This window comes from Hoplias malabaricus, chromosome 15 (genome assembly GCF_029633855.1).
Source record: "Hoplias malabaricus isolate fHopMal1 chromosome 15, fHopMal1.hap1, whole genome shotgun sequence".
Classification (NCBI taxonomy): Eukaryota; Metazoa; Chordata; class Actinopteri; order Characiformes; family Erythrinidae; genus Hoplias; species Hoplias malabaricus.
This window is the reverse complement of record NC_089814.1, coordinates 22,142,849-22,165,192: the sequence shown is the minus strand read 5'-3', so window position 1 is coordinate 22,165,192 and position 22,344 is coordinate 22,142,849. Positions and strand designations below refer to the sequence as shown.

General features: G+C 40.8%; 1 protein-coding gene across 1 annotated transcript in view; it reads right to left on the bottom strand.

The window, feature by feature from the left end:
* The window catches only part of dacha (dachshund a), a 157,108-nt gene extending 137,397 nt beyond the window's left edge, over window positions 1-19,711 (bottom strand). The window contains exon 1 of the mRNA XM_066645434.1: window positions 19,640-19,711. The gene's annotated coding sequence lies outside the window, so the exon portion shown is untranslated. The remainder of the gene's footprint in view (window positions 1-19,639) is intronic.
* Window positions 19,712-22,344: the final 2,633 nt, after the last annotated feature.

Below are 22,344 nucleotides of genomic sequence, written 5' to 3'. Positions count from 1 at the left end.
CAGTCATTACCCAACAAACTCAGACACACAAGATTCTCCATGTAATTACTGTAGGCATTCCTCACATTCATACAGGGAGAAGTGCAGGCTGAAGGGACACAGCAAGTTCTCCCCTCAGTGGTAGCAGCAGACCACTGTGCACCAGAGCTGACCCTTCAATAAGTGTACGCCAAGGACTTCACTTAGAAATCTTGAGACAAGTTCACGTCAAAAAATCAGACGTTTTTCTCTGAAAACACAGGTAGAGGAGAGGGACAAGACTAGAAAAACATCTTCCCACCTCTACCATTCCTTGTTACCCCCTTTCTACATCCCCCACCTTCACCCCATCACCACCACCTCCCAATGCAAGACTCCTCAGAGAAACCAGAAGCCTTATGATTTCCTGCCTTCAGAGCAGGGGCCAAACGTTTACATCTCTGTTTACTCGGATACTTTTCTTATTACAAAATGATTCCTGTCTACAAACATGCATGGATTACACGGTAAGTACGAGTTAGGGGTCGTAAAGGGGGCCATATCAAAGGAGAGAAAAAAAATTAGTATTATGAAAAGACAATAGAACACCAGATCGTTTCAACCCACCTTGTGCTGTTGCATAAAATAATTAAGCCGACAAGTGTTTGTACTTTCCCAGGATACACAAAATTGATGGGAAAAAAAACAACAAAAAAAGACAGAAAAGGACAAGAACAGGCCGAACTGAGGACAGAAAAGACAGGGAGCAAAGATGCAGTGAGTGCACAATCTAAACATTGACCGGCCTGTGTTTTTATTGCAGAGCCTGCTTTCAGAGAGATTTGAATTTAATTGATTCCTTTTTAAACAAATACATTGTTGGAATGCCAGTAATGAAAGGGGCCATGGAGGGGTCAGCAAGACCTGGGGAGGGGTGGACCTTGGCTCAGGAGGACAGATAGCTGGGCGAGTATGTGTGTGTTTGTGTGTGTGTGTGTGTGTGTGTGTGAGAGAGATGGCAGTGCATGGAGGGAGGGCAGCAGTGGTGGAGGGCGGGGCTAGGGTCCAAACTGTCCACCTGCTGACTCAGTGCAGAGTAATAACAATAACTATTCCTGACTTCTGACTTTTTATTAAATCTTGATTATTTAATTATTATCCTGTTAATATATTTTTGGGAAATGCTGTTATTTTCATTAAAAGTAGTTGTTTTAGGATGACTGGGGAGTGCTTGTAGGTTTGTAGTGCTGAAAGACAACAATTAAGTTTTGTGTATCTGAGTTCAGGCATTTTGACCTTTGAAAAGGGCTTTGCATATATTTTTTTATATTCTTTATATTGCTGCAATAATTTAATGAGAAATCAAACCAACCTCAGGTGCGGAAAAAAATAATAAATAAACAAAATACATACATATTTCATTAAAATAATGCAAATTTTGGATGTTTAACCATATCACACAATGGATACTTCACAAATATTCACTCACTCAGATTCTGTAAGCACAGGAATTACCCAGAGAAACCAGAGAACTCAGAGGAACCCCCCCTCCCCACACATACACACACACACACACACACACATATACAGAGAGAACACTCCACACAGACCATGACCTGAGGTGGGTTTTGAAACCATGACCAAGACCCTGGACCACTGTGGCACCACTCTTCAGCAATAGGTTTTAATATACTGCAAAGTAGACTGAAGTCTATTCCCATGCTCTTCTGGTTTGAGGTAAATCTACAGTAGGTCTATTGTGACCTGACAATAATCTTAGTGCCAGACTTTAGAAAACAACTGTGCCTTCAAAGGAAACAGATCTAATTTCTTTTTAGAACACAGCTGAAATGCTGGGCGTAGCTGGGCACCTTTTTTCCCCTCACCAATCAAGTTTAAAGCATGTCCACCTGTACATCCTGTATTGATGACATATGCACTATTGCCTACCCCTGGGGCGCGGTGAGGCGTTTTGTAAGTGTCCCACCCTATTTAGGCCCAAGGACATCACAGAAACCCGCTCTGTAACCCGAGGCCCATGTAAAATAATATGGCATACATTATTCATGCTAACATCATAGAGCAGTGGAAAACAGCACAGCAGACAGGCCCCCATAAAAACGATGACCAAACACAGAGAGGGTTAGTGAATTATTGAAGTGGCCATCAGCTTCGTTTCATTGCAAGGGAGTGAGGAAGTGAAGGGATTTCAACAGACAACTGACGGCATTCACAGCCACAGAACTTCAAACGCTCAAATGCGTTTTCACTGAAAAATACTGCACAGGGTGTGTTACTAAAAATTGTAAACTCTAATTAAGTGTTTTATTAGAACATGGCCACAATGACCACAGTCTCATCCCATGCTTTCGCATAATGGCACTAAATGATTAATTACATGTTTTTTTTGCTGACATTTTAAATCTAAAATTGTTTTTGCATAAGAAATATGAAATTGAATTATTTGAAACTCACGTAAAGTGCACTGCTGCATAAACAAGCTTCGTATCAGCACAGTTGTTGCTCAGATAACTGAAAACCTTTTATGTCCCGCTCAGTTCCTTTTAACTAGCCAATGGCCAGGTGGAGTGCAGTGGTAACATTTCTCAGTTTCATTTATAGCCTGGCGTTTTCATCAATATATGATATTGATATCACCATAGACTTGGAAAAAAGTAAATAAAAAAATGAATGGGAAAGAATGGGAGAAACAAACCATTTTTTCTTTCATAAGTACAGAATATTACTTGTAGCAGATGGTGATTGAGCTTGTCAGAGGACAACTAATCAAATAAATAAACAAAAACAAGCATGCATTGTAGGTTTTTTTTTTTTTTTTTCCTGAAAGTTTAGCCAGCGGGACAGGAATGAATGCAGCCCACAAAAGGGGCTCCGACAGCCGGAGCATGAAATCAGAATGGGGGGTTGTGGGAAAAAAAAAGAGACGCGCGAGAGACTCTTGTCTCATTGTTTTCATTGTCTGGCCTCAGAGGCTGTGGAATGAGAGCAAGAGAGAGGAGAGAGAGAGAGAGAGAGAGAGAGAGAGAGAGAGAGAGAGAGAAAGAGAGAGAGAGAGAGAGAGAGAGAGATGGACAGACAGAAAGAAAAATAAAAAAAAATAAAAATGAAGGGAGAGGGGACAAACTATAAATCAATGCAAGATGCTGAAATATAGGCCCCAAAGAGGAATTATACGTGTGTCCAACTCAAACAGTTAAACTGAGAGGAGGGAAGAAACTGACACAAGAAAGGGAATCCTTTAATATTAGTCCAACATTAACCCTCTCTACATTATACTTCTGTGCTGAATCATTTCATAAAACGGGAACAGGACCACAGCAGCAAATACACCCCACCCCCTCCCCACACCAACACACACACACACTCACTCGCAAACATGATCATGGAGGTGTATGCAATACTGAGACGACAGTTTAATGTATATTACGCTGTCATGAAGCATGTAACCTTTTCATAAAGAACACACTTTCAAAATCAGCAGTATTCTTGAAACTGTAGGTAATCTCTGTGAGAAACAACACACACACATACACAAACATAGTTTAGGAGCCGGCCCATTAAGTGCTAGTACTCTTTCACTATGCTCATGGCTTCATGCTTTGATCCCTGTCCAACTACATTCCTATTAACTGCCCTGTTAGCTATGAGTGCACTTTGAACCATCACACTGAATGAGTGGTTGTTGGTGACAGACATGGCAAGTTATAACATCTTAACTTCTCCAGCTGAATCATTACTTTTGAGTGACTTTCTAAGACGAGTTTGGGGGGGGGCAGGGTGAATTATTAAATTTTACAGCTCATTACTTGGACAAAAGAGGAATCGACTCTAGTGGGAAAGAGGATTACTGATGAAATGAAGCCAGTGATATATAGTAGGGGCCATTATCTTGCCCAGTTATCTGGATGGCGCGATAAGTAAATAACCATTGCTGGAGTAACCCCCAGGGACATGGAATCAAAAAGAGCTCAGATTAGCATAATATCTCTCGCTCTCACTCTCTCGCTCACAGACACATGCAAACTACTTTCAGGAAAAACATAAAACTAAACATCAGTCTGTGATAAAGCAGGCTATTACTCATATTTGTCTATGAACAGATACAAAGTCAGCATATATAGGTGTATATCACTTCTACATTATAAAACCCTGACCTTTATGCAGCATCTCAGAGATAAAATGTAGCCACTTTTCTGAAGTAGTAGCTTAACCTAAACTCTGTTGTTTTATATCAAATGTAGCTCTTAGCATCTGGTGTAAAGTACATAATTCCAAGGCCTCTTAGAGAAAGGCAAAGCAGTTTTATCAACAATTCTGACAGTTACCTGTAGTAAGACGTTTATCTTTTGTAATTTATAAAGTATAGATTGATGGATATATATTGGTGGTGTCTCTATTTATGCATTAATGTACATAACAGTCTCAAGGATTTAACAAATTAATTGTTTTTAACACAAATTTGTCATATTACTCAATTTGGCCAAACGTCCTTCCATAATTAATTCTTTTACAGAGCCTAGTGACGTACTAGAAGCTTTATTTAGTGACGTAAACACATCGCTGCTACTGTTGAGTTCAGAAGGTAGATTACACACACACACACCCACACATAGACAGAGCTCCTGTTTCTTCTTCTGCCTCACTCGGTTTTTCATTTAGAAAGTTGTTGAAGGGGGAAACATGAATGTGTTTGTTTATTGTTTGAGCTACGAGCTGCGCTATAGTGTTAATTTTCTCTGTTATAGCTTCTGTGTCCCATGTTAAAGCTCTCACAAAATTTTACTCAGCAAATTAAGAAATTCTAATTCAAAACTACACTGCAATATTATAATAATGTATGTCATACATATTACTCTACACACTCCCCAAAACACCAAGATTTAGCATTTTAACTTTATTGTTATGATTATTATGATTTTTTTACCTCTAATAGAAAAATAATTCCATTGTATTGAACTTACGCTGATTCTTTTATTTTCTATTTAAATAGAGAGAGAGAGAGAGAGAGAGAAAGAAAGAGAGAGAAAGAGGGAGAGAGAGAGAGAGAGAGAGAAAGAGAGAGAGAGAGAGAGAGAGAGAGAGAGAGAGAGAGAGAGAGAGGGACAGAGAGAAAGGGAGAGAGAAAGGAAAGAACGACAGGGTGAACACACTGAGTTTCCTGTACTGGGCCTCAATCAGAGAGAACAGACAGATTAGTGAATTGATTCAGCAGCCATGTTTACCTAAGAGCACAGAAATTTCCCTTCTCTCCCGCCATGGCTCTTATCTCTATTATTCCAGTTTGTTTTTTAACAAACAGCAGATTCATAATAAGCACCAGGGCCCTCTCTGCTTACTTTACGTTTGCGAATAAATGGCCATAAACCATTTAATTTCAGACTTTTTAACTGTCCGTAATAAATATTTTCAGATAATAACTGAAGGTGAAGTCGGCTTTATGGTGCCATAAATTAGCTGCCGGTTTTTTATCAGCATATTCGCAAGCTGTTTAACTAGCACACAGATGTCATAATAACGTGCTGAAGAATAACCTCGTTGTCCAAGCAAGGGCTCTGCACTCTTATAGACCAAAGAGGTTTTATTTTTTCCTTAAAAAACACTCCCATATACACAGACACACACACATAGATGCATACAGACACACACATACACACACACTCTCCTCCCTCCCGTGAATCTTTAACTGTTTAGTGAGCGGCAGGCTAGAAAGGCGGATGAAATTTCCCCAGGCGTGACTGTCACGCCAGCCATTATTCTTCTGGTTGACTCCCATTCACTCTCTACTCTTCAGTTGTATAGGTTTTTTTTCTTTTCTCTCATAATTCACCAACATTCGCTGCCCATACTGCTACTAAACCATTTTCTCTTTACTTCAGTAACGACATAAAAACAAAACAAGCCCACACCAAGTGATAGGACAGATTTTGGTAGACAAAAGTTGTGAAATTGTTTACAAACTAACTGAACTAAATACATAGAAAATGATAAGCATTTCAATGACAGAAAGTCATTCCCTTGAGCCATTCTGAATAGGAAATGTATTAGCATGGGTTATCCTTGCATTTCATTGGTAGGGAGGTAATTTGTCAGCTTTGAAACATTATTCTCAAAGGCAGATATAGCAAATATCATTAGAAATGTACTGGGTTTAATGTTGTGGTCTATAACATACATTACTTGGGCTTCCTCAGTGTGCCACAGCTATATTTGTGCACTGCAGTGTTGCAGATAAGTATACAAAAGCTAGCTAGTGATCAAAGCTTTAGTTAAGGTTCCACTCCTGTGTAAAGAAAGTAAAATGTAAAAGACGGCATCTCCCCCACCTCTTTAGATCCTCAAAAGGCTTAGTGTTGTGTGGAAGCAGCACTGGTCTAATCATCACTGAAAAATCCCAGGTTTCAGTGAAGTGCACTTGGTAAAAACCTCACAAATGGCCCGGGCTCTCAGGCACTGACACTTGACAGTGCTAGTGGTGCTCTAATTCTCGCTTGCCCCAGGACAGCAGCTATTGTGAGGAGAACCAAACGGATTGCTTTTGTGGCCTGTAAGGCTGACTTCTTTTGTCCAGTCCAATGCAAGACATTGTCTGCCCATCTCCTTTTCAGAATGTCTAGTGCAACGTTTGCTCTCATTTTCAACAATGCACGATCTGTTAAGAACTGTGGGGGATGTTATCATTATTTCATTCATTCATTCATTCATTCCAATTCTGTAACCGCTTCATCTTGATCAGGGTCACTGTGGGTCTGGAGCCTACTGCCCACAATAACTGGGCACAGGGCATGAACACCCTGTTGACACATTGCATGGGTATGATATCATATGTCTAACTAATAACTACAAACATGTTTTGGAGTGAAATATTGCAGTAAGATATAAAGTGCTCCAATATGCACACATTTTAGATTTATTTTCAAGTAAGAATGTCAAAATTGTCAAAATTCATGTCAAAATTGTCAAAATTCATGTCAAAATTAAGGCTGAATTATAATACGATATTAGTATATATCACAATAAAAAAAGTTTCAAATAAGGATAATGATTTTTAAGCTAGGCGGCACGGTGGTGCAGCAGGTAGTGTCGCAGTCACACAGCTCCAGGGGCCTGGAAGTTGTTGGTTCGAGTCCCTCTGCGGGTGACTGTCTGTGAGGAGTTTTGTGTTCTCCCTGTGTATGCATGGGTTTCCTCCGGGTGCTCCAGTTTTCTCTCACAGTCCAAAAACACACATTGGTAGGTGGATTGGCGACTCAAAAGTGTTCGTAGGTGTGTGTGTGTGTGTGTGTTGCCCTGTAAAGGAATGGCGCCCCCTCCAGGGTGTATTCCCGCCTTGTGCCCAATGATTCCAGGGTAGGCTCTGGACCCAGCGCGACTCTGAACTGGATAAGTGGTTACAGATAATGAATAAATAAATGATTTTTAAGCACATTGTCAATATTTCAATATACAATAGAATCTGTCACTGACTGATATTCATTTCACTCAATTTTAAAGTTAGTTTAAAAATATTAATATTTATATAGCTATTACATATATATATATATATATATATATATATATATATATATATATATATATATATATATATATATATATAATGTATATTATATGTATATATATATATAATATTATATTATATATTATATTATAATATATATATAAAAATATATATATATATATATATATATATATATATATATATATATATATATATATATATATATATATATATATATATATATATATATATATACATACAGTAGATATAAAAAGCCTAATGTAGACACACACACACAAACACACACACACTCTTAAATCCCCAACAGGTCATGTATGTGTGCATAAGCAAGGTGGGGAGTGGCAGCCTGGTGAACATTTTTGAAGTATTATTTGATTAATGCTGGGAACTGCAGTGTGTTTAGACAGGGTCGCAACCCCTGGGCACCCATTTAATCAAATCTTCCTTTTTCTCAGCTCACCCAGAGGAGGTCAAAACTAATACAGCCTCCTTCTTCTATTCTCCCTCTCTCTCTCTCTCTCTCTCTCTCTCTCTCTCTCTCTCTCTCTCTCTCTCTCTCTCTCTCTCACTCTCTCTCACTCTCTCTCACTCTCTCTCTCTCTCTCTCGCTCACCCCCACTTCCTACCATATTATTTCACTTCCCTTCTATCTCTCAGACTCTTTAAGACCAAGTCTTGTATACATGAGCATGTGCTGCTGAAAGCGGTGTCCAAATAGATCTTGTAATTCCATAATTCTATTTTTTTATGCTTTCGTTTCTCATTAAATCTAACTGCCCTTTCCATTCTGTGAAACTTACAAGACAAACAGGTTGAAACGAATACACTGTTTTCTATGGAGTTACAATTTCAGCCTCTAAAGATTAGTTATGGCAGTAGCATTAAGCTGGCATGTATGAATGCAGGCAGATACGCCTTATAGACGGAACAGTACAGGTTTGTGCTAGCTACAGGAAAACCCCTCTGATAATCAAATAGCTTACAAAATCTAATAGTCATTTCAAAACTAAGAGATATCAGAAATGTACACCTCACAGAAAGTCAAGAAATACTAGAGACAACATCACACACACACACACACACACACACACACACATAAATGCATATATACAACAGTCATTTACAAGCACTTTTTTTCTTGAAATGCCTTGGAAAATGTATTATCAATTTCAAAATAAAATGCCCATCCCTAGTGTGTGTATCTGTGTTAAGTAATTATTTTGTGGCACGGCCCCTCGCACTCCCCTCAACCCCTCTGAGCCACCAGGGAGTCACTGACCTCCACAGCCCGAAGAAGCCCTTATTCAGCTGGATATTATTTATTCCTTTATCCCTCTCCTCTCCTCCACTCCAATAGTGACACTTCAGCGCAAAGATGCTTTTTCCTGCACCCCACTTTGAATACATTAGCCCATGAGAGGAATACATGCTAACAATCTTCTGTTAATGATATGCTTATTTACCTCCTGCTGTCCGAAGCCAGCTCTCTATGTCTCTTGTTCACCCTCTCCTTGTATCCCCTCCTGCTGATGTCATCATAATTTTTAACCAATTGTGCAATATTAACATTTTCCCCCTGACTTTCCTCCTTTCCCCCTGACTTTGAACAGGCCAATTACCCTGCTGGCCCAAGCCAATTACATTGTATTTGTTCAGGAGTTTTCAATAATTCTCTCTCTCTCTCTCTCTCTCTCTCTAGTCAAATAGGTGCTCCACTGTTAGCTTGAGTTGTAATTGCTAAGCATTGATCTAGCGAAAGAGTAAATGAAGTATACTTGAGGCAGAGAGGGGTTTGAACAGGACTCTCCGAGTCTCTGCGGTGATGGAGTCAGCACAAAGCTGAAATAATTACCTCCTTTGAGTTATGTTCATCTAGCCGTCCCTTGCTTTTAATTAATCCTTCACGTCTAAAGCCGCAAGCAAAAAAAATCTGTAGACATTTTGACATGCCGTGTTTATTAGTCGATACATGTTTTTGAAAATCAGAAGGCTGTTAAAACTCTAAAACTGCAGCCCAAAATGAGTCATTTAGTTGAAAGGCACCTGGGAAGAATATGAAATTATTTATTTATTTATTTTTATTATTTTTTTTTTTAATAAAACGATGAATAAATCAGGAAACACATTTTGTTATACGCTGACAATTGTGGCTTCTGAAGAAAGCCTGAATGTGCATGTGTGTGGGCAAAGGCAGAAGGGCAGACACAGGGGGAATAACAGAGATGTCCAGCCTACCTGACTGCGTTTATTAAGAGTCCAGGTGCAAGCCTGTCTCACTTTCAATCTCTGTCTCTCTGACACACACTCTCCCTGTCTCTCTCTCTCTCTCTCTCTCTCTCTTTTCCTCATACATACACACACACACACACATACTCGCACACAGACATACCACTCTGGGCCACAGTGGGTCATGGCTATGAGTGACATGGCTGAGACCATGGGACACACACACACACACACACACATGCGCACACATACACACACACACACTTGCGCTTTGACTCCAGATTAAATTCCTTTAAACGTGGGAGGTGGACTGTACTCATGACCCCTATTTAATTAAAATCACAGGAGTGGCCCAAAAGAGTGTATCTTTCATTTTGTGTGCAGCGTGCAGCAACAAGAAACAAGAGAGAAACTCAAGTCTGTGTGGGGAAGGGGTTCATTTAAGAGCGAGAGGAAGAGAAAAAAAAGTAAAGTTTCTATAGTAAAGATGAGCAAATGCAGTATATATAAGTGTTAATTCCAATTAATCTTCATTGAAAAAAATGGTAAAAAATTGTTCAAAATTATTTGGAAATAAACTTTTTTCTTATTCTCAAACGTTCTGAAACATGTCACAATTTACACAAACACCTTATTTGAAGTTGGACAAATCTCTACGTGTTTAGTTGACTGCGACAAAACGACTTTAGACTTTATTAGCTCATACCTGCTTGAAATAAAATGTATTAATAATGGCCCACCCACAGAAGTGCTGTCCCTTATAAAAACCTAAAGAGGTTAAAAAAAGGGTGGGCGAAATAAGGGAGTGCTCTTTGTTATTTCACTGGCACTTTAATCAGTTTTTCCAGGTCCCACGTTTGTGCACTGCCTCCCGAGCAGACAGGATGGGACGATTAATTAACTTTTATAACATTGGGAGGGAAAAACAGGATGTTTTCACACACCGTATTGTTGGAGTAAAAAAAAAGGAGGTGGGGGGGTGCTATTGTTTGAGACTACAATGGTTCTGCTGTAGAACTGAGATGACAAGAAATAGGTATATTTAAGCCCAAAGGAACTAAACTTTGCAAAGAGCGTCCCTCTTTTTTTTCCTGTAATCGATCTGAGACGGGGCAAGGGGAGGGAACCAGGCTAATTTAGGTCGCTTAAGACAATTATACTATTTGGTGCAAGAATACCGCTCAGCCACTTCTGCCTGGTGTGTGAAATCAATTTTTTTCCCTTAATGCTGTAGTAACAGGATTAAAAGGAAGTGCTAATGAAATTGAGAAGAAAATGCTGCTGAGTGTAAAGGAGAAAAACCTTTCGACACAATGAAGTGAATTCCAGCTTGTGTGCACGACTTAAAAATTCAGCTGTGATTCACATCTTTGGGCACTTTGTGGGAAATGCTAATGCGGCGATCCTTAAAAAACAGTGATGCTACAATATACGCAACACTATTAAAAAAGTAACCTGGACTGTTTGAATATGTACCAAATGCGTTATTACTGTTACTCTCACTTTTGAACTAACACACACATATACACACCGCTCCCCAAGAAACTAATTCAAACACTTTATTTCTGTAATTAAGCCACTCATCACCAAACCAGTGGCACGCCTTTGCACTCACCCTCTCACTGTCTCACTCTCTCTCAGTCCCCTTTTTTTCCCTCTCCCCTTTTAATAAACTTCTTGTTGGGGCTGCCACAGCACACGCAGACAGACAGCGTGATTTGGTGCCGCTGTTTAATTTGATTTGGTGTAATTAATTTGCCCTGTGTGTGTAGACACGCAGTCAGAGGTGTGTGCGGGAGTGCGTGTGTGACCCGATGGCGGAGTGCGTGAAATAAATCATTTCTGTCAGAGCCTACCACTCACTTTAATTAAAAGCACGGCGCTCCGCAGAAGACAATTACAGAAGCGATTGTGACAAAGAGGTATATTAAGGAGGACCAAATGTCATAGTGCGCATTATCTCTAGCCCGATTCAGTGCAGCGTGTTTTTTTTTTTTTTTTTTGCTAAATATGGCATGCGGTGGACATCGCCTGTATCAGGGACCTCTTTGAGTTTGGTTTGTGTGAGTAATCTCAGTGACTCCTTCTTGTGAAGGTCATGCAAAATTAAAAAGCCCCACTTACCTGAAGAGTGGAAGAACATGGTTGGACAGGTGCGCACATGGAAAAAAGAAAACACAAAACAATACATTAGATTTCTTTTTACATAAACAAATACACAATGTACAATATACACAAATAATACGCAAAGTTGTTAACGTTTTTAGGCAAAAGCACTGCCAACAGATTATGGCTTTTACATTCAGTGTTAATTCAAACCATGTATTTTGATTATGATTATATGATTATGATTTTCTTACACTCTTTTTAATCTGCTAATCACTGCTCTCCTCTAAACCTAACAGCTAATATGTGGTGAGTGGCACAGATCCGCTGCTTTCACATCAACGTGGTTGAGGCCACACCCTTATGTCCCAAAAATGTAAAGCACTTGGCGGGGCTTGAAAAGTGCTACAGAACTGTCATTCATTCATTAATAATATTTGTATCATAGAAATGACTGCTTTCATTAAGGGCATGAGATCTATACGCCATGGTCCTGCTCTCCCCATGAGGGCCATTCTGTGTGTGTGTCTCTGTGTGCTGCTTGCTCTTTGCAAGAAGAATGGAGAGTAGAGAGAGAAACATAGCACACATGATCGAGCATAAAAGTGGTTTGATAATGTGTGTAATCAATTTAATAACATGCTGCGCCCCGTCAGACAAAAGTCATTTTCATATTGTACGCATGCCGATAACTGCGCAGCAGCATCCGTCGCTTCCCTGCTAAATCAGGGATTTACTCACGAAATTACATTAATGGTTTCTTTCGTGGGAAGAGATTTTTACAGAGTAAAAAAGTCCAGATCTGTTCAAGTGCTCTAATTGAATCCAAAAAAATTACAACTCCAAGACTCTGATCATATGAGCTTCTAGATACTGAAAGGAAGCCAGAGAGATAAGTGTATGGTACATATAAAAAAAGAATGCCAAAACTACATGAAAATGTTGATACGGCAAAAGTCATGGCTTTGGTGTGTTGTGTGTAATGCATGCAGAGAAAAATGCAAATGCTTTACAAACTTCATAGACCAGCCTTAATTTATTATTATATTTTAGTCAAAATGGCAATTAAGTACAAGTTATTAAATATTTAATTGAAAAAAAATTATCAGCTTAAATATGATCAACTTATTTGAGGCTAAGCCAAACTTACATTAACATATAAACAGTGGTAGATATTTATGCTTATCTCTTGCTTCAGGTTTGAAAAAATCCACAGGTTTCTATCCATCTTCCTTCTGTAAGGAGTCAGTTCTTAAAATTTTAATAAATGGTAGATACCCACTACTGTATAAAAGATCAAAAATTAAATGCAGTATTGCTTCTGTGTGGATAAATGTAAAGCTGTAATGTTTCGAATGTTATGCACGTAAAAGAAGACAATAAATCTGATTAAAGAAAAGGAAAAACGCCACAAATTACAAGAGAGAGAGAGAGAGAGAGAGAGAGAGAGAGAGAGAGAGAGAATGTACATGTGTGGTGTGAGTGAGAGGACAGAGACGGAAACTGTCTAATAGATAAAGAGAAACCAGGAGAGTGTGTCAAATTTCTTATCGAAGGATTGGCTGTTTTTTTTTTTCTTATTCCTTTTTTTTTGTGGCTTTTGTATATGTGCTGTAGATGTGTTGGTGTGGGAGTGTGGGTTGTCTAAGTGTGTAGTCATCTGTGTGCTGCTTGACAACCTGTCTGAGATTATAATGTCAGCTACACAGAGCTAGATGAGAGTTTAACTGAGGCTTTCTACTTTCAATTGGTGCACGCGCGCACACACACACACACACACACACACACACATAAGAAATCTAGACCTGTAACCATTTTAATGTAACCACACGTTTAACATCCCACACTTCAGGTCCCTTGCCATATCTTGTCAATAGCATTAAAAAAACTACCAAAAAGTGAAAATTATGAAAATCAATTGAAAATCAACTGGAATTAATAGTGTAGTATGTAAAATGGCAAGCACATTTTAAGCCACAATGGAGTTGCACTCCATCTGGCCGTCTTGTGATTGCTTTTTCGTTGTGCTAACACTTCACTGCCACCATGATCCTTTTGAATGTATAATTAGTTAAATACAGCTTTGAGGGTGGTAATATATTCAGCCATTAAACTCTCGTAACCATAATAGGCAAAGTGCAAACTACAATCTTTTGCCAACTGCCCTGCTGGTCCTGTGCTTCTTGAAAGCCAAATCTCTTCAAACTGTCTCGAGGTGACATGAAAACTTTCACTTTGCTGGGGGAAAAAAAATAGTAATTCACAAGCACTTTGTGACTGACATCCTCACAATGTCCTGAAGGAAATTAATCTCATAACTTGTTCGGCGTTTTGACAACGCTGTTGCCTAACAGCTCGGATTATGGGGGACACCATCCAATTATGTGTCAGCATTAGCAGGCAAATAATAGCAGTCATCATTTTGAGAAGTATTGTAGAAAAACAGAAAAAGCCTAACAATGCTAAGAAGTACATTTTGGAGGGAAAATGGTGCTGAAGCACACAGCAATTGACAGAGGAGGCGTGAGACTTGTTCCAACTGTGACAGGAATATTTGCGAGGCCTTTTTGAAAGAACAATGTGTGGACCCTCGAGGTACGGCCGTCAAACTACACCGACTTTCTCTCGCGCATTCTTTCTCTTAGAGGTGGGCGGGCCGAGTAGGCTACCTGCCAGTCAGGCGAGAGGAAGTGTGCGCCGCGGCTTCACGTTATAATTAAACTATCCTGCTAGTCATTTGAGAAGACCTGCTGACAACTGCGTTTTGCGTTATGACAAGGTGGTCAAATGTTTGCGATTTATTCCTGAACCGTGAAGGCTGCTATTAAGGCGGACCTGACGAGGCGAGTGCGGAACACACACGCACAAAAGCACAAAAGTGCTGGGGGGGAAGGGGGGGTTGACAAGAGTTTTGTTCAGAATGTGATGAGGTGTTGTTCAAGCTACGTTAAGTGGAACAGTTTAGCTTTGGGATTTCTAAGAAGCCAACATACTAACCGCTGTCTTCACTTTAATTTAGATAGTAAATGTTCTGGCAGTAAGCTGACATGAAACTTTGAAACGTGAAAGAATCACTCACCATGAAGAACAGCAACAAATAACAAACAAACTTAGCCCATTTGTCAAACAGGCTAACACTTTCTGCTACCAACCAAACCTGTGCAATATATGCCCTATATGTGAGTACGGAGGACTGAATTAGCTGAGAACTAGTTTATAGATATTTTCTCTTGGACTCATTTCATTATGACATCATTAAACAAAATCCATCATATCTTCTTCATCATTAAAAAGCACTCTTTGCATTTTAGTCTTTGAGCCCTAATATACAGCACTATTTCCCCATAAGGGCCCCTGAGGCCCCTCCGCCTGGGTGACAGGTGAAGAAATGAGAGGAAAAGATTCTATTACAGATGACAAAAGAGCAGGAACTCAACCTCCGGTAAGTTCCATTATTTAACATACACCACCTAATCAGCGGAGCACTGATTTGTCATGCAAGATATTCACACCTACTCAGCACAGAGATCTGAAAAATTGAGGGGCGAAGAAGAAGAAAAAAAAAACTTTTTGGCCTAGGTACTTGTTGATCAAGTCATAGAACAACTCTTTCCTACGTTGAGGTATTCTTCAATGAGCACACTCCTGCATGAGAACTAGACCACGGTGTACAGCAGCAATTCATTTGAAATTACATAAAGCGTTTCTCCAGACCACACAATGCAGCCGCGTGCGCCCCGAACACACACGGCCACACGCGCACCCATATCCTATTTCCTATTCCACACATAGCAAAGCCATTACATGTTCGCAACCCCCGCATTTCCCCTTTTGAACAATTTAGCCTTCTCCTTCCAAAACAAGGATCCTGACCACTCCCTGAACTCTGACCGCAGACCTGCACTGTGAAGAGAAGGAGATAGCAAGCGAGAGAGCATGACAGAGGGACAATGAGGAAGAAGCGGGCAGTGTGAGAGAGGGGGAATGGGAGATTGAGAGAGAGAGAGAGTTACTGCAGCTTTTTCAAAGGTGAACTCTATTTGTGGCAGGTAAGGTGGGGGCAGAAAAGGTTGGGGGGTGGGGGGGGGGGCAGTTGGATGCGGCATGGTGAGCAGAGGCTCAGTAATAAAGAACGGCAAGCCTGACAAGGAAGGTCTGGGCGCAGGTGTTAAATCAGGCAGTGCGGAGGGCAGCCGTATGCGCTGGCTGATTTATGGGCCCTTCCAACCCTGTGTGTTTTAAACGTGACCTTGCGTACACACTAACCCTGACCTGCTTCCTCGCTGGCCCATTTCACCACTCGCTCCCATTCAAATAGGCCCACTTTAATTCCTACCCAATATCCCACGCAGGAATCTATCAGGATGCTAGTGCGCATGTATATGTTTATGATGCGAAGTCCTTCAGAGGCACAGCCTTGAAGGGTGGGGGGTGGTGAGATGGTATAGACTTGGACACAAACAGATGTGGGTGAGGGGAACAGATGTGTCAGAGAAGCCTGTGTGTTTGTGCGTGTACAGGGAAGGCACGCTGCCATACGTTTGTGAGGGGGGGGGGGGTTTCTTGCCTTCTTCAGAGTGACGCCCATTAAGAGATATGTATTCATATTCATATCAAAGTGGATCTAAGATTGTGTAGGCCATCTCATATGATTACCGTCAGTGGTTGTTTGCATGCATTTCGACTGACATGCAGAGTGTCTAGCGCTGTCTCCTGCATTGCCAACAATGCAGTGGAGATAACTGTCTGTTGTCTTACACCAGATCAGATAAAGGCAGCACAATGACAGTAGCACTACACCAGTTTAAGTTGGGGCAACATGGCAATATCTCCCCGTTATTGTGATAAATTATGTCACAATAAGCTTTCCTGAGTATCGGCAATACAGTAGAGTACAAAACACATGCATACTTTTGGGTACAATATTAACCCAAAGGACAGAAGAAGCTGATGCATATGTAGGCTTGGGCCTGGAATGTTGCTTGGTTTATTCCCACGAACGGCAGAGAAATTGGAGGTGGTGGGAGTGAAGCAACAGCGCTGTCCCCCTCACTTCATAAATGGCTGAGGGTCCCTTCAGCAAGGCACCCAACCCCCAGTCGCTCCCCATGCACAGGGGACGGCTGTGCGCGGCTCCGGGTGGGTGTTCACTACTCCTAATGCAAAAAGTTTGTGTGAGTGTTTGTCGCCCCTTGATTGACTAGCGCCCCCTCCAGGGTGTGTTCCCACTGTGCACCTAATGATTCCGGGTAGGTTCCGGACCAACCGTGACCCTGATGCGGACAAGTGGTTAAAACATTTTTAAAACTAATATGAGAGCTATTGGGCGGCACGGTGGTGCATCAGGTAGTGTCACAGTCACACAGCTCCAGGGACCTGGAGGTTGTGGGTTTGAGTCCCGCTCCGGGTGACTGTCTGTGAGGAGTGTGATGTGTTCTCCCTGTGTCCGCGTGGGTTTCCTCCGGGTGCTCCGGTTTCCTCCCACAGTCCAAAAACACACATTTGTAGGTGGATTGGTGACTCAAAGTGTCTGTAGGTGTGAGTGTGTGTTGCCCTGTGAAGGACTGGCGCCCCCTCCAGGGTGTATTCCCGCATTGCACCCAATGATTCCAGGTAGGCTCTGGACCCACCGTGACCCTGAATGAATGAGAGCTATATCTGTGTGCTGGATCTTGTTTTTTTGCCATTATAGTTCACTGACCAGGCTTAAACTGTAAATATGCCCAGTCTCTTAAAAATAAAAACAAAATCTTTTAAACTCATATCGACAAGATAAATTCAACAATTCAGTTAGACCTTCTGAATGTCTATTTCGATTAATAATATATATATATATATATATATAGCTGCCATCATGTTGTAAAAAGTGCTATAGATATCAGTTTGAATCGACTTGACTTGTATATTTTTGTAATTGTAACCACTTTTACTTTGGTTCCTTTAATATAACTATTAACGGCCAAACTCAGCTCAGCTGTTTCTCCTCATCCAAATGCCTAGGACAGCTCCAGCATATCAAAGAGACACACAAACACACTGTGCCAGGGCCAACTGAAGGAAACTTCGAGGGGAAAATTAATGAGCTGGAATGGTTGTGGGAGACGTTATTGCGCACATCCCGCGACGCACATTCACTCAAAAAAATGCATGCACTTTCCTGCACATAAGCCCTCAGGTGTGTTAAAGGCTGCCGAGAGCTCGTAAAAGTCGGATAGTGCCCACAGTTGGGGGCGTTCAGGAGACAAGCTTTATGGCAGGTGAGGGGCAGTGAATGGCTCTTCTCAGGCCGAAGTTGCAGCCACACCAGCACCAATCCATGTCCCCCTGCCAGATCTCGGGCAGCCCAAAACCACAAGGAAGTATCCTGCACCTCAGTAAATGCTGCCCCATTTAAGCTTTAAACAGGAAATGTTATACCGCGAAGATCAAACAACACAGCACTAATTCAGAATGACCAGTTTCAGTGCCTTTTGAGAATGAGTCTCTCTTTAATCCGAGAAGTGAGATGAGTGGAGCTGAAACACTGGATTTTAATCATTTTGCTTTGGTCTCTTTCTTCTCTTTTCTCGTTCTCTACGTATTTAACCACTGCTCTAATTTCTCCGCCCTAATTGTGTCTGTTTTGCTCCATTTAACCTTGTCTTCGAACCTCACACAAATACAGACCCAGTGTTCTGGTTGGAGAGGCACAGACTCAGAGGCAGGACAAGTCAGAACCAAAGTCAGAACCAAAGTCAGAACCACTTGTTTTTTCAGTTAACTTCAAACACCTTTTTTGAGCATTGAGCATTTTGTAATTGTTTTTAAACAAGGACACTTTCTAAGAACCAGTGCTACCCCTGCCGTTATACACAGTCATATTAGAATATTATGAACATATCCCTTTATACTCCCCATTCTCTCTGCTCCACTGACCACACAGATCACTCTGCAGTTCTCCAAAAGCAGACTGTAGTCCAATTGTTGTTATGCGTACTTTGTTTTCCCCTTTCACTGTTTTTCAATGGTCAAGACCCCCACAGGAACCCCACAGAGCAGGTATCATTTGGGTAGTTGGTCATTCTCAGAGCTGCAGTGACACTGAGGTGGTGGTGGTGTTTTAAGTGTGTGTTGTGTTGGTATGAGTGGATCAGACAAGGCAGTGCTGCTGGAGTTTTTAAACACTGTGTCCACACACTGCCAATCTAATAGACGCCAGTCCTGTTAATAGCCGAAAGATTTCCTGCTTTTGTCATATGATCTTAAGAAAATATTATACTGCAGAAATATTCTAAATAGTAATACGTTTTCAGGACTTTTATTTCTCTTTACGTTTGACTCAATCTGTCATTTGCTTTCATCTGATGTTTTTTTATATACTGATGCGATGCCATGCAACTCAATCAATAACAACATACAGTGCTGTAGAAGTTCAGTCTTTGATCAGTTTATTGATTATGCTTAGCTGCTAGATGGATTATTGATGATCGCAGTGTAGTCTATGGCTCAGAGGCCCACTTTAAAATGGATGGGGAGGGCAGTGAGGTTAACACAGACCAATTACCTGTCTCCTGTCTCTACTCTGTCTTTATCAGGGGCTGATAACACGTACACACACATGCAAACGCCATCATTCACACACCCAAGCACCTTGAGATATGCCCCCTCAGTACCCCTCACACACAAACACAAACACGCACACATACACACACTCCTCCATTATCACCTTTAACATTCCCAGCCACACATCATAGCAGCTGTGGCGTCCTGGTGACAGTATCGGCCCGGGCTTTCAACAGCTCCGCCAGCAAATAATTAAAGCCCATTATTTACCTTCCGCAGGATGAGCAGCTATCTCGCACCTTTCTGCACTCTCTCTCTCCCTCTCTGCCTCTCTCTCTCTCACTCGTTCTCTTGCTCTCTCATTCTTGCTCTCTCCTTCCTCTTATTCCAGTCTCTCCCTGTAGTGACATATTGATGTCAGCGCTAATAAATCATTCCAATTTGTTCCTTCTCTGCCAACACAAGCTTTAATCTTCATTTACGAGTCCTACAAAAAAGTCTGTATGGCGGAAACCTCTGATAAAAGACTCAATTACCATTTTCTACTCAACTACAATAGTTCCCATATATATATATATATATATATATATATATATATATATATATATCCATCCATCCATTATCTGTAACCGCTTATCCAATTTAGGGTCGCGGGGGGTCCAGAGCCTACCTGGAATCATCGGGCGCAAGGCGGGAATACACCCTGGAGGGGACGCCAGTCCTTCACAGGGCAACACAGACACACACACACTCACACCTACGGACACTTCTGAGTCGCCAATCCACCTGCAACGTGTGTTTTTGGACTGTGGGAGGAAACCGGAGCACCCGGAGGAAACCCACGCGGACACGGGGAGAACACACCAACTCCTCACAGACAGTCACCCGGAGCGGGAATCGAACCCACAACCTCCAGGTTCCTGGAGCTGTGTGACTGCGACACCACCTGCTGCGCCACCGTGCCGCCCCTATATATATATATATATATATATATATATATATATATATATATATATATATATATATATATATATATATATATATATATATATATATATATATATATATATATATATATATATATATATATATATATATATATATATATATATATATATATATATATATATATATATATCAATTACTATAACTTGTGTCTGAGTGGGTGCTGCCTGATTAGATCCACAGGATTCAACAACAGAAAGTTTTTAGCAGAATACAGGTGTGATATTCCTCCAGGGGTTAAAGAGAGGGGTCGCATGTGGTCTTCTGTCTAAATGTATTGAATGGGTTTATTTTAATGATATTTTTAACATTTAAATATATTGCTTCTAAAGGCATTCAGCAGGCTAGAGATGCACAATTGACGCACTTCTTCCAAAATAAAGAAATGTGCTCAGATATTTCCCTCATTATTAAAGAAAAAAATTTAAAAAATACCTGAGCTTTCTTCTTGAGTTTCAAAAAATGTAAACATTCAGAGAAGCATCTCCAAGTGGATCTGTTACTACACAAGCATCTCCAGGTAGCCATGTAAAAAATGATGAGAATGAGAAAAAAAAACATCCAAGCTTCTGCACTAAACAAAGAAAATTCCGACAAACATGCCGATTTAGAAATTAAACAACAGTGTGTACTCTACTGCGGTATTTAGGTCTATGAGAGTTCAAAATCAGTCAAAATGAAGTGGAATCAAGTGGTGTGTGTGTTTTCTTCTCCCTTTTCCACTTAAAAATACATTGGTTTGTTTGTTATTTGTTTATTTATTTTTCATTTCTTATTTTAGCTTTACAATTCTTGCATCTTATTGCATGATTAATGCTTGAGGGATGTTAGCCATGACTGTATACTGTAAAATCAGTGAGTTTGAAAAGATGGGCGTCATGAGACTTGTTGTTTTGGGCCGGTTGCAAGACAAAAAGTTTTAGAACCGCTGTGAAAGGCTCTGCACATGTGCCAATGAGTAAATGGGCAGGCTGCACAGCACTGTCACAGAGCAGAGTAACATTTGTAGAAAGATATAAGTGGATGTTGGATTAGCACTCAGTACAAAAGCAGTATTCTTATACACAAAGCAACCAAATTAACATTTACTGTGCTGAGTTTAGGGCTGTGGAGCTGTTTCAATGCCCCCACCCCTTTAACTCCCCAACACTAAAATAAACAAAAATGCTCTGATATTGGCTCTGACATTATGACCTCTGTGCACCAGGTCAGGGCAGAGAATTCAGGGGTAGCTGTAAACACAACCTTACCACTACAGTAGCAGAGTTCAGCTGCGATTCACTTGAAATACAAGGAGGTGTTCTACCGTCATCCAAAAGTTACACAGTGCCGTTTATGCTGTGCTGAGCCTAAAGTACCAACAAAAGAGGCTATATTATCTCTATTACAGGTCAGTGAATCATCACAAAGATTTCAAACCCTTCCCAAACCCTTCCCTATGCGCTATATAGTGCACTATTTTGTAGTAGTGTCCAAAAACATAGTGGACATTGTTCAGTGTACACAAACAACCCCACAATGCAATGCAAAGTGTAGTGTACAACCCATGTTCACTAGCCGAGAATAATGGATAGCAGATACCCATAATGCACTGCATTGTTTGACAAAACTAGCAGGAATTAGTGTCCGAAGATATCCTCTACCATTCTGAATTCAGTTACCTATATCAGTGCACTGTGTAGTGAGTAATATATGGAATGGTGTATAGGGAGCCATTTTTGACACGTCGCTAATGTGACTTTAAATTCCCGCCATTTTTACGGATTTGCTGACGTGTTCTGCAAGCACTGGGGCATACGTAATACAGTAGCCATAAACATACAATTTACTGCCTCTGACGGGTAGCTTTTCCAAATGACGCCAGAGTTGCTTTCTGGTGGGTTCCCTGGTGCCCTCGTCTCCTCGGTCCCTCCGGCAATGAGCCGTGGAAGAGGAGAGAATGCGTCTCAATCACGCCTCAATTACAGCCC